Raw genomic sequence first — 12,328 nt, forward strand, 5'->3', positions numbered from 1 at the left:
CCCAACATTCTATTGGGAATAACTTTGGCGCAGATTGAGGAATCTGTGTGTAATTTTCCTTAAAATTGCCTCACTCCGCTCCGCAGGAACCGGCGGCATTCATTTCTGCTCCCCACACTACCGACCCGTATGCAGTATCCTGGTGCATTCTGGGAGCTGGAGTCTGCTTCATGGTGGGCGGTATCCAGCTGGTAAACGGACTACTCTTCGGGGAGGAGTTCCTGTGACATCACCACCTCTGGCCTCCGCGCTTTCCTTGGGTGAAGTGGTTTTCTGGATAGTATCTGCGCGACGCCAGAAGCGCAGTACGGATGGCCCCATGATACAAGCAGACCCGGACAGAACTGGAAACACACTGCTTGCAGTGCATCGTTGGCTTGGGGTACCAAGAGTTCCGGTGTCCGCTGTGAGCAATGTGGGACATTTGCGGTGAGAGGTATTCTACCTCCGTTAGGGTGCTGTGAGCCCCATGGCTGCCCCCGCATCATTTATCACGCTGCCTACGGCTGTCACGATCCGAGGGGACCTGAGGAGGGATTTTGGACCCGGGCAGTGACAACAGAAGTCTTACCAGCTGTGCTCAAGTCGTAGGAACCAGCTGCATTCTTTTCTGCTCCTCACACTACCGACCTGTATGCAGTATCCTGGTGCATTCTGGGAGCTGGAGTCTGCTTCATGGTGGGCGGTATCCAGCTGGTAAACGGACTACTCTTCGAGGAGGAGTTCCTGTGACATCACTACTACATAGGTGGAGCACAGAAACTGGACATTATTCAAGACTTTGGTGGGTGCAGGGCGCTGAGGAAGGCAATACGAGCCGAAATGCATTCGCCGCCACCTACCTGCGCAGCTTGGAAATAAAGTCTCTTCTAAGGCACCCCCTCTGGCCTCCGCGCTTTCCTTGGGTGAAGTGGTTTTCTGGATATATATATAGGTATATATAGTTAGGAATTTTTTCCTATGGGATTTCAGAAAATAACTTTGGCGTTTGTGGACGGAATTGGCTGAAATTTTCTGGAACATGGCACATTTTGTTTCTGAGCAGCCCCTGAAAATATGGGGGGGTTTCGTCAAGGGGGGGCCGAGAAAAAAAGGGGGGTCCAAAACGTGTTTTTCCCATTCATTTTTCCATAGGGCGGTTGGAATCACTTTTAGCTCGAACGGCTGAATTGATTTACACGAAACTTGGCAGAATTGTAGATATGGTTTGCCCGATGTGCCTTTGCTATGTCTCAATATATGTGCTCCAGTGTATTTTGAGAAATTAACGTTTTAAAAAACAGATATATCTGTAACAGCGCTCCGGTTAGCGCTCCGGTTCGTGTACCTGACGCGTAACGGAACTTCGCGAAGCGAAGCTGATTGGCTCTCCGTTGTCTGTCAACATTCTAAACAGTCCGGGCTGGCCGCCATCTTGTCTCTCAGTAGGATCGAGAGACAAGAGGTGGAGAAAAACAAAGGGGGAAGTGAGCATAAGGGGGCAGAGTACATCCTCCCTGACCCCCTAGGTTTGATGAGGGGGCTTTAAAAGGGCCCCGCGGGGCAAAAAAAAATAATTTATTATTGTTTTTTTTGCGGGGGAGCGCTCAGTACGCGCACCGGGAAGCGTAATATTGGGAAAATAGGATGAAAGAATGTTCAAATATTGTATGTTTATTGATTGTTATTTTTTTTTTTTTATTTAATTACCAACATGTAGGTACAAATGCAGAGTCTAAAAATAGAAAATACATTGTTTCCTTTGTAGATATCTTGCAGGTTGTTTCAGAAGTTATTGTGGTATATGGAATTCATAGCGTAGTCTGTCAGGAAAGCAGAAACACCATGGAGGCAGGAGATGATAAAGAGATGTTAAATACACATTGGAGATGATATAGTGGAAGAAAGGAAGTAACTATGAGCAAACTTAAAGTTGCACAGTATATTTAAAGTCTAATTTAACATTATAATCAATTTGCTACTAGTTTAAAAAATACATATAAAAATGAATAATGTCTCAAAAAAAATTTGAATTATTAAATATAAATGTATTTTTCTGATTTGTTTTCAAAATTAAAAAGAACTTCTAATAATTCTTGGTCAGATTGTGTCTCATTTTCAATTAAGAAATCCACAGCTTCAACACATTGCAGAAGTTCTATGTCCATTGATTCATCAAAGAATTCTGATTCATTATCTGTATCTTGGTTGCATTCTGCAACAATTTTCACGTTATTTTTTTGTTCTCCTTCCATTTCTGTGCTGTAAAATGAATTTTAAAAAAATATATCAGTACAGATAGGGCACTGTTGGGTTTAAGTACAGACAGGTAGTTTGGTTTTTTAAACAGTGATTTTTTCTTTGGACAGTGTATGGTATCAGACTGGAAGTAGAAATATCAAAAAATGTATGTGAAAAAGTCTAAGTCAATTCTTAATTATACAGGCAAGCCTAACTCCATCCATAACTAAAACAGAGAAGTCTATTTTATTCTATAAGTATTACAGAGGGATAGTATAGTAAAGTACAGAACATACTTCAGTTTTTAAAATAACATCTTACCTTTCAAATAGAAGTTTAAGTTCTCAGTTGAAATGCACTTGATATGTACTTCAAGAAGTAGTAGTCAAAATGGCTGTGCTTCTCTCTCTTTCTTTATATACATTCAGGTACATAACCAATCAAATGTCATGAAATAATAGAAGATATTGAAAGTAGCATTTTGATTGGTTGTCAATTCTAACACTTCATAAGTGTTTTTGTTAGGTAATTTACCTCAGGATATTTAGTTAGGCTTACAGCATAATTTTCTCAATGGAATTACATCAAATTTGGGGAAATGGTAGGGACTGCTATGTAGTAGGGCCTATTCTATATTTGATGAAAGTGTCTGTAGTGGTTTTTCTGTAAATTACTTTCCCACCTTTTTTTATCGAGCGCTTACCGGTGCGCTCCCCGGTACGCGAACCGGCAGCGTTACGGGAGTCCTCCATTTTGAGTATTGGTAGAATTGAGACACAAGATGGAGGACAAACAATGTTTGGAATGGGTAGAAGGGGGCACGGTAGACACTTTGTGACCCTCTAGGTTTTCTGAGGGGGGATTAGGACGCTGATATATGCAAAAATAAAAAAATAAAAATTTGGAAAATTTCGCGGGGGGAGCGCCCGGTACGCGCACCGGTAAGCGAACCGGGGAGCGTACTTTGGTGAAAAAAAAAAAGTTTGAAAAAGATAAACGTTTTGAATGATCAGAGGTAGGGTAGCTCTGAAAAGAGCTATTGGGTTCTGTGGCTAATTTAGGTACCTACAAGTAGGTTCCAATGCACAGTTTTAAATAAAGGACGAATATTCTATTCCCTTCATCGGAGAAGTGCACACCATCTCTTCTGTAGATGTCCTGAATGCTGTAACGCAAGTTATTGTTGTATATTAAACCCATTCCATAGTCTCTCATGTAAGCAGAAACAGATTTATTCACATGTTTCCGTGCTTTCTCAAATTGTAGAAAAAATTGGTTGGACCACTTCCATTTCTGTCTTTGGCATATATTGGAATATACCAAGGCAGTTTGGGGGAAATGTGTCATCAATTGATGAAAGGTGTTCTTTAAAAGCATTTCCAGACCAACCCCAGTCAAAATGCCCAAATCATTTCCACCACAGTGCACTATTAAGAGGTCAGGGTTTGGCAGATGCATACATTTTTTTGATTAAAAACATATAAAATAAATGTTTGCATTAAAATAGGAATACATTTTACAGCTTTTGATATTTGCTATTAAAAAACCATTGAAATTCACTGAAAAAACCATAGGTTATAGACCATATATAGTTAGGAATTAGCATTTACAAAACCTTAAAAATTCACTGAAAAAACCATTGGTTATAGACCATATATAGTTAGGGATTAGCATTTACAAAACCTTATTTTACTCGCACAAAACCATTGAAATTCGCATATATAGTTAGTTGCACTAACTATATATCGCGCACCCGCAATCCACTGCTGATGATGTCACATATTACATCATTCATGACATGGTCAATGACATCACTGATGACATCACTGATGACATCTCAAATGATCTCACTGATGACATCACTGATGACATCTCAAATGACATCACTGATGACATCTCATTTGACATTACTGATCACATCACTGATAATATCATTCATGTGATAATGCGATGAACCTCTTCAGACTCTAATAAAACCTTAGATATAATCACTGTAAACAGACACTCACAGATTGTCACTCATCCATGGAGTTACTCATACATCTAGTCAGTCATGCAAAGAATCTATCACACCTCCATTTCCTCAACTATACAGTTATACACACCTTACTTATTCAAACATATACTAACACATATTTACTCTCTTATACAATCCCTGATACAAGTTCACAATGATCCATACAGCCACTCACACATCAACTGGCACTTATGCACAGTTATTTATATATGTCAACTTTATATATGAATGATGTAATATGTGACATCATCAGCAGTGGATTGCGGGTGCGCGAAATATAGTTAGTCCAACTAACTATATAGGTGCAAATTCAAAGGTTTTTTAAATGCTAATTCCTAACTATATATGACCTGAAACCTATGGTTTTTTCAATGAATTTGCAAGGTTTTTTAAATGCTAATTCCTAACTATATATGACTTGAAACTTATGGTATTTTCAGTGAATTTGCAAAGTGTTTTAAATGCTAAATCCTAACTATATATGACCTGAAACCTATGTTTTTTTCAGTGAATTTGCAAGGTTTTTTAAATGCTAATTTCTAACTATTTAAGGCTTGTAACCTATAGTTCTTTCAGTGAATTTCAAAAGTTTTTAAATGCTAATTCCAAACTATATCAAGCCTAAAACTTATATTCTTTTTTCGTAAATTTCAAATATTTTGTTAAAGATAATTTTTAAAAATACTAATTAAAAAATGTCTTTCTTTTTTTAAAATTTTTTGTTTTTTATAATAAATCATATTTACATATTTTTTTCCTTTCTTTATATTTCACATGTTATACTATAATATTTATAAATCTAAGTACAAAAGTAACTTTTTTAATTCTTTTTTAAATTTCTTTTTTTTTTATTATATGATTACAAGGTCCGCGCACCGTCAGAGCTCCGTAAGCACACCGTTAACTTTCTGTGCACTTGCGCCGATAATATTTTTAAATTTCAAAAACATACTAACTACGTATTTAATGTAGATTTTAATAGTAGACAATATCAGCATTAATGAAGAAAATGCTTTTTTAAAACTTTTAAAGACGACCGTATATTATTTTTAAAAGTAATTACTAATCAAGCGAGGGTACAACACACGTGCACGCAATGTGAGAGCTCTGTCCGCGCTCCGTAAACTCTGCGAGCGCTTACCTCCCAAAGTATTTTAAATTCTAAAAACTTAATATCTAGGTATTTATATGTATTTATGTACATTTTAATGGTAGACAATATCTGCTTTACTATTGAAAATGTTTTTTTAAAACTGTAAAAAACAGTATATTAGTTTTTGAAGTACTAACAAATCTCGTGAGGGTACGTCGCACGTGCACGCAACGTGAGTGCTCCGTCCGCGCACCGTAAACTCTTCGAGCGCATACCCCCGAAACTTTTATAAGCTTAAAAACATCATATGTACGTATTTATTGTACAATGTAAAGATACACATTATCTGGGCTAATAAAGAACATGTTTATTTAAAACTTTTAAAGCCTGTATATTACTTTATTAAGCAATTACAAATCTCGCGAGGGTGCATAATACGTGAGTGCACCGTAAATCAATCCTGACCGCACCGTAAACTTACGTAAGCACTCCGTAAATAAGACGTTATTGTTTTCTGTGTTCCATTTGTATCTCTGTGCATGCATTTACTGCCTCTACCCATGTTAAAGGTTGCACAAGGGGCTTGTAAATATGTCAATTTTTTATATTGTTTGTCAATTGATGTCATTATGAAATCCTCTTCTTATTTACAATCCCCTTGCGTCACCTTTAACAAAAAGAGGAGCATATTTACAAGCCCCTTGCATCACCTTTAACAAAAATAGGAGCATATTTACAAGCCCCTTGCGTCACCTTTAACAAAAAGAGGAGCATATTTACAAGCCCCTTGCGTCACCTTTAACAAAAAAAGGAACATATTTACAACACCCCTTGCGTCACCGTTAACAAAAAGAGGAGCATATTTACAAGCCCCTTGCATCACCTTTAACAAAAATAGGAGCATATTTACAAGCCCCATGCACCACCTTTAACAAAAATAGGAGCATATTTACAAGACCCATGTGCCACCTTTGACAACAAGAGGAGCATATTTACAAGCCCCTTGCGGCACCTTTAACAAAAAGAGGAGCATATATGCAAGCCCCTTGCGTCACCTTTAACAAAAATAGGAGCATATTTACAACCTCTTGCGTCACCTTTAACAAAAAAAGGAGCATATTTACAAGCCCCTTGAGTCACCTTTAACAAAAAGAGGAGCATATTTACAAGCCCCTTGTGTCACCTTTAACAAAAAGAGGAGCATATTTACAAGTCCCTTGCGTCACCTTTAACAAACATAGGAGGACATTTACAAACCCCTTGCGCCACCTTTATCAAAAAGAGGAGCATATTTACAAGCCCCTTGCGTCACCTTCAACAAAAATAGGAGCATATTTACAAGCCCGATGCGCCACCTTAAACAAAAATAGGAGCATAGTTACAGAGATGGTGTACATTTCACTGATGATGGGAACAGAGTCTTTCTCTGTAACATCAGACTCTGCATTGGTACTTACTTGTAGGTACAAAAAAAAACACAATGAACACAACGGCTCTTTTTAGAGCCAAATAACATCTAAACACTCAAATATGTTTTTTACCATTATTTTTTTTATTAATTTTTAAAAAGGTCCGCGCACGGAGCACTTTCCGAGCACTCCCCGTACGCGGGCCTTCCAAAATATTTCATATTTTTTTGACCTTTGGAGTCCTTTAGAGGCTCCCTGAGAAGGCCTAGGGGGTCATGGACACTCAACCCTGCCCCCTTTCCACGTTTTCATCTTTTATTGTTAACTTTCTTTTAAAACCGCAAAATGGCGGCGGTAGGGTTCGCTTCCGAGCACTCACAGGGCACTCTCCGAGCACTTCCCATGCGCGAACCTAGAGAATTTTTTTTTTTTAAATAAACATTATTTTTGACCTTTAGAGTCCTTTAGAGGCCCCCTGAGAAGGCCTAGAGGGTCATGGACACTCAACCATGCCCCCTTTCCACGTTTTCATCTTTTATTGTTAACTTTCTTTTTAAACCACAAAATGACGGCGGTAGGGTGCGCTCTCCGAGCACTCACAGGGCACTCTCCGAGCACTTCCCGTGCGCGGACCTATAGAATTTTTTTTTTTTAATAAATATTATTTTTGACCTTTGGAGTCCTTCAGGGAACCCCTTTCTACGTTTTCATCTTTTATTGTTCACTTTCTTTTGAAACCACAAAATGGCGGCGATATTGCACTCTATACTACAAGTCTTACATCATACCACAATCAATTGGCAACTACCTCATCAATTACAAACAAACAATTCTTACTTTCTAAATATAAATTTAATCTTCAGAATTTTCAAAATTTAAAAGAACTTCCAACATTAACTGATCTGGTATTTCTTCTTCATTCACATCTTCTGGATTCTCCTCATGAAAAGTCTGCAAAGAAATTTCCTGGCACTCTATGGTGTCCAAACATTCTACAAATTCATCATCCACAGACTGATCAAAGAATTTCATCATGTCTTCGCCTCCAACATCAACTTGATTATTACTGATACTGTCAATTTCTGGTTCATTCATAATCTAAATATAGGTTGCAGAAAATTCATAAAAAATTACAACGGCCTCCTCATTGTGGTGATCCATTTTATATTTAAATTTTCTTGCTGTAACTTGGAAAGAAAAATAAATCACTTTAATTTATTGTTTTTAGAAATACTTAATATTAAACTAGCTTTATCAAGTCTTTAGTAATAAGGATAGTGCACTGCTGTTAGGGTAGTATAAAAAGACAAGGCAGCATTAGTATTTCAAATATTACAGCAATGCAGTTACATTTACACAGTTCCCATGCTATCATGCAATCTCCATGTCTTTACATTTCAATAATGCTTAAGGATATGAGTAAACTTACTATATAACACAAAAATGTTGCTCTCTATACTACAAATCTCACTTCATACAACAATTATTTGACCACTACCTCATAAATTACATTTAAAAATGTTTTATTTCTCAAACAAATTTTATTTACTACATATAAATTTATTGTTGGGAATTTTCGAAATGTAAATCATCGTCTAACATTGCATCATCAGCAATATCAACATTGAAAATCTCCCAAAAAGAATCCTCAAACTCAAAAAACTCCAAATCTTCCTTTAAATCTGAATCCAAGGATTCATCATAGAAATCCTCCATGCCATCTCCTCCATCATAAAGTTCTCCTTCAAAATTACTCTCATCAACAGGAACATCGAAGACTGAGAGAAAAACAACAATATAAAGAGTAAAGAAAAAGAATTAAGTGAAACAAAAGAATTTTCAGGAAAAGATAAAAAGAAAAAAGAACAGTGGTGGACAGAAAGGGACACAGTGAGAGAGAGAGAAAGACAGAGAGAGTAGCAAAACATTTTTCCTATTAACTTAAACTAAACAACATAGATCTCCTTACAAATTAACAACTCACCTTCTAGAAAACTGTTGAACAGTAAATACTGTGTCAATCTCACACCAGAAATTCAACTCAAAAACATCCCTCAAAAGTGTTCCTCAGACACTACAATTACAAAATGGCTATGTTTCCCTCTCATTTCTCATACATATTCAGATACCCAGCCAATCAAAGTTCATCACACACAAAATCAAAACCAAAGTAACATTTTAATTGGTTCAAAATGTCAACACTTTCAAACTCACATAATCTTCAACCTACACCCACTGCTCTATATCTATTACCATACTAACTCCTTTCAAAACACCTATCTAAACCCAAAGGTGAAAAAGTCACCACTCAATATTACACTTAACCAACATCTAAACACTCAAACTTGTTATTTAAATGTATTTTTTTTGTCTTTTTAGACCACCGTCCACGCACGGTGCGCGGACCCCGCGATTATTTAAAACATTTTTTTTTCCGATCTTCGGGGTCCTTTAGAGACCCCATAACAAAACCTAGGGGGGTCAGGAATCTCTACCCTGCCCCCTTTTCAAGTACTAGCCTTCTGTTTACAGCTACCTTCTGCCACAAAAACAAGATGGCGGACAGCACTTCCTCACTCGACTGACTGGAATGTTGACAGACGTCCAAAAGCCAATCAGAATTCCGCTCGCGCACGCTAGGGTCCGAGCACAGTGCAAGGACCGTGCAAGGACCGTGCATGAACCGTGCGCGGACGGTGTCCCTCCCATCGATATATAATTTGGGAAAATTCAATTTTCTCAACAACTACTGGAGCGATTTTCTCCAAATATAAAAAAGGCACTACTGCATACCAGTCGCTACCATTTTGCCAAGTTTGGCGAAATTCCATTCAGCCGTTCGGGCTGTAGCCGTGTCTAAAGGTCCTATGGAAAATTGCATTGGGCTACATTTCACATTCAATTTTTGCAAAAACTACTGGAGGGATTTTCACCAAACATAGCAAAGGCACATCTCCATACCAGTCCCTACCATTTTGCCAAGTTTGGTATAATTCCATTCAGCCGTTCGGGCTGTAGCCGTGTCTAAAGTTTCCTCCGGAAATTAACATGGGAAAAACACGTTTTGGGACCCCCCTTTTTTCTTGGCCCCTGCTTGACGAATCCCCCGATTTTCAGGGAAGGACCTCTCTTACCTACAGAACATATCCAGTTCGCGGGTCAAGAAATCGACATTGACATATGCCCGTTCAGAAGAGCGTTTTAATTACATGAAGGTAAGATAGATAGGAATTGAAATGTAGAGGTTAAGTAGTTAATCTCAACAAGACAATGGCTAACTATGACCCCCTCACTTATATGGGTATTCGGCAATTGTTGAACCAAAAACAACCCCAAAGAGAGAGAAAATTTTTAGTCTACCTGTACATACAACAGGAGAAAGATCCTTCTACCTTGAGAAAGTCCATTACCCCAAAGGTAAATATAGGAAACCTCTACAGCTGGGAGGGCAACTAATGTAAGATCTTAGAACAAACTAATGATATTAAATTAAACTATTACCCTATAGGCACAATACAAAACCCATAAAGGTCATTTATAGGAGGCACCCTGATGACTGTGTCCCCGGGGAATCTTCCAAGACTTAAAGGGTAAGGGGGACTCTGAAAATGTTAGTAACGATAGATAACAGAAGGATGAATGTTGTGGTGAATGAGCAAATGAGCCTAAACCCCAACCTGTATCCACACTAAAAGGAAACGGAGGGCATGGTGACATATGGCACTAGTGACCAAAGTCCTTAAGGGATAATGAGAATAGTCTAACTGTGACCTTAGCTTACAATGACAATGAAGAAATGAGAATGAAAATAAGTTGTTTTTTACCAACTATGTAATTTTTATAAAGAAAACTGCAATGGTGAATTCATGAATAGGCCAATTGAATTGAAATTAATGAAAAGTTCCAAAGAACGTACTGGAAAACACGCATGCTTTGTTAAAAGTGGAGTTAATGAGTTTGTGGGCAAGAAATGAGATGTTGTATACCAAAATAGGATAACACGCCCCCAGAATAGTGATACTGTTTTTTCTCTATGTATCCACACAGAAATTCATTAATATAAGTGTAGAAGCCGGTGACCCCAAAGAGACGGCATGTTCTGATGAAGGTGTTACAAGACCAAGTACAATAACACCGAAACGCGTCGACGCATTTTTGTGGCTAGAATCCCAACAAGGTCAAGGAGGTAGCAGATATCCATAAATTATAGATACTGTCTACTGTACCACCCGCATTGCAGAAAAGACCAGTGGATCTATAGGAGTAGTAGCAAAAAATATCAAGGCCACAATAAGGGGTTTGTGAAAAGGATCCAATTGTTGTTTTGTGTGGAATTGCGTTGATTAACTTTTTCTCCTTTGCCTTATAATTCTGATGATTGTGATATTATGTTTTTTATGTACAATGAATTGTTTTTAATTGTTTTTTGATAAATTTTACTGTACTTGTCCAAAGGGATGTACTTTGGATTTTTAATTACTTTTCTGTGATAAGAGACTTTATTTTTACAAAACATTAAAGAGATTGTGAACGTTTACTTCTAGTGTGGAACTCCTTATCTAATGTTTTAATTTTACCATAAACCTTCCCGTTAATACCCCGAGTAGGAATGTCTGTATGATTGGCTAGAACCCATGCAATAAACAAAACACACTGATCTCAGTGTACACCCAGGGATTCCCTCTTTGACTACATTGTCACTGTACCCTGTTCCCTGTGGATAGTGGGGTACTCTCTCTTGTGTTTACTAGAAAGAACCTAACCCCTAGGCCTGCTCAGGGCATCCCACAAGAACCCCCAAGGCCCCCAATTTTTTTTTAATTTTAAATCGCGGGATACGCTTACCCTGCAGATCCCCCCAAAAAGTTAAGGCATCACTCTGCCCCCTGCCGCGTTTGCAGAGGGGGAAATAATGCACCTGTAATACTGGGGTCCCTGGGGACCAAGTAGCCCACCAGGAACCTCCAGTATGCGCCAGGGGGCTACCTTGCAGAGACGTGTAAAGAGGCCATGCCCCTTTTTACTTCTCGCTGCAACGCAGCCCTCTGGTGCATACTGGAGGTTACTGGTGGGCTAGTTGGCCCCCAGGGACCCACAGTATTCAAGGGAAAGTAGTTCCCCCTCTTCAAATGCGCCAGGGGGGTTGCGTTACAGAGAGGTGTAATTAGGCCACGCCCCTTTTTACACCTCTCTGCAAGGCAGCCCCCTGCCTTGCAGAGAGGTGTAATCCAAATGTCCACTGTCCCGCATCAAAATCCAGCACCTCCCAAACAGTCACAATGTACATTATCATACAGTCTGCATGTAAACAATAACAAAGCGCCAAAATACATGTCAACACAATGTCAACATGCATCTCCTCTTCACATTGCAGAGGGGCACACAACGCCTCCAGCAGAGCAAATCAGACAACTCATCAGTGATGCTGGAGAGGACCACCACACCTTCGACACCGATGCCCTACAACAGCTCATGGACATCCTAGGCAACCCACTACCAGGAGCAAGGCAGCCAAGCTACATATTGGAGACTCCAGCCCCTGCACGGACCACTCAGCAGGAAGCACCCACAAGCACAGCTGGCTTCCAA

Source organism: Lissotriton vulgaris, chromosome 3_1 (genome assembly GCF_964263255.1).
Source record: "Lissotriton vulgaris chromosome 3_1, aLisVul1.2, whole genome shotgun sequence".
In the NCBI taxonomy this organism is placed as follows: Eukaryota; Metazoa; Chordata; class Amphibia; order Caudata; family Salamandridae; genus Lissotriton; species Lissotriton vulgaris.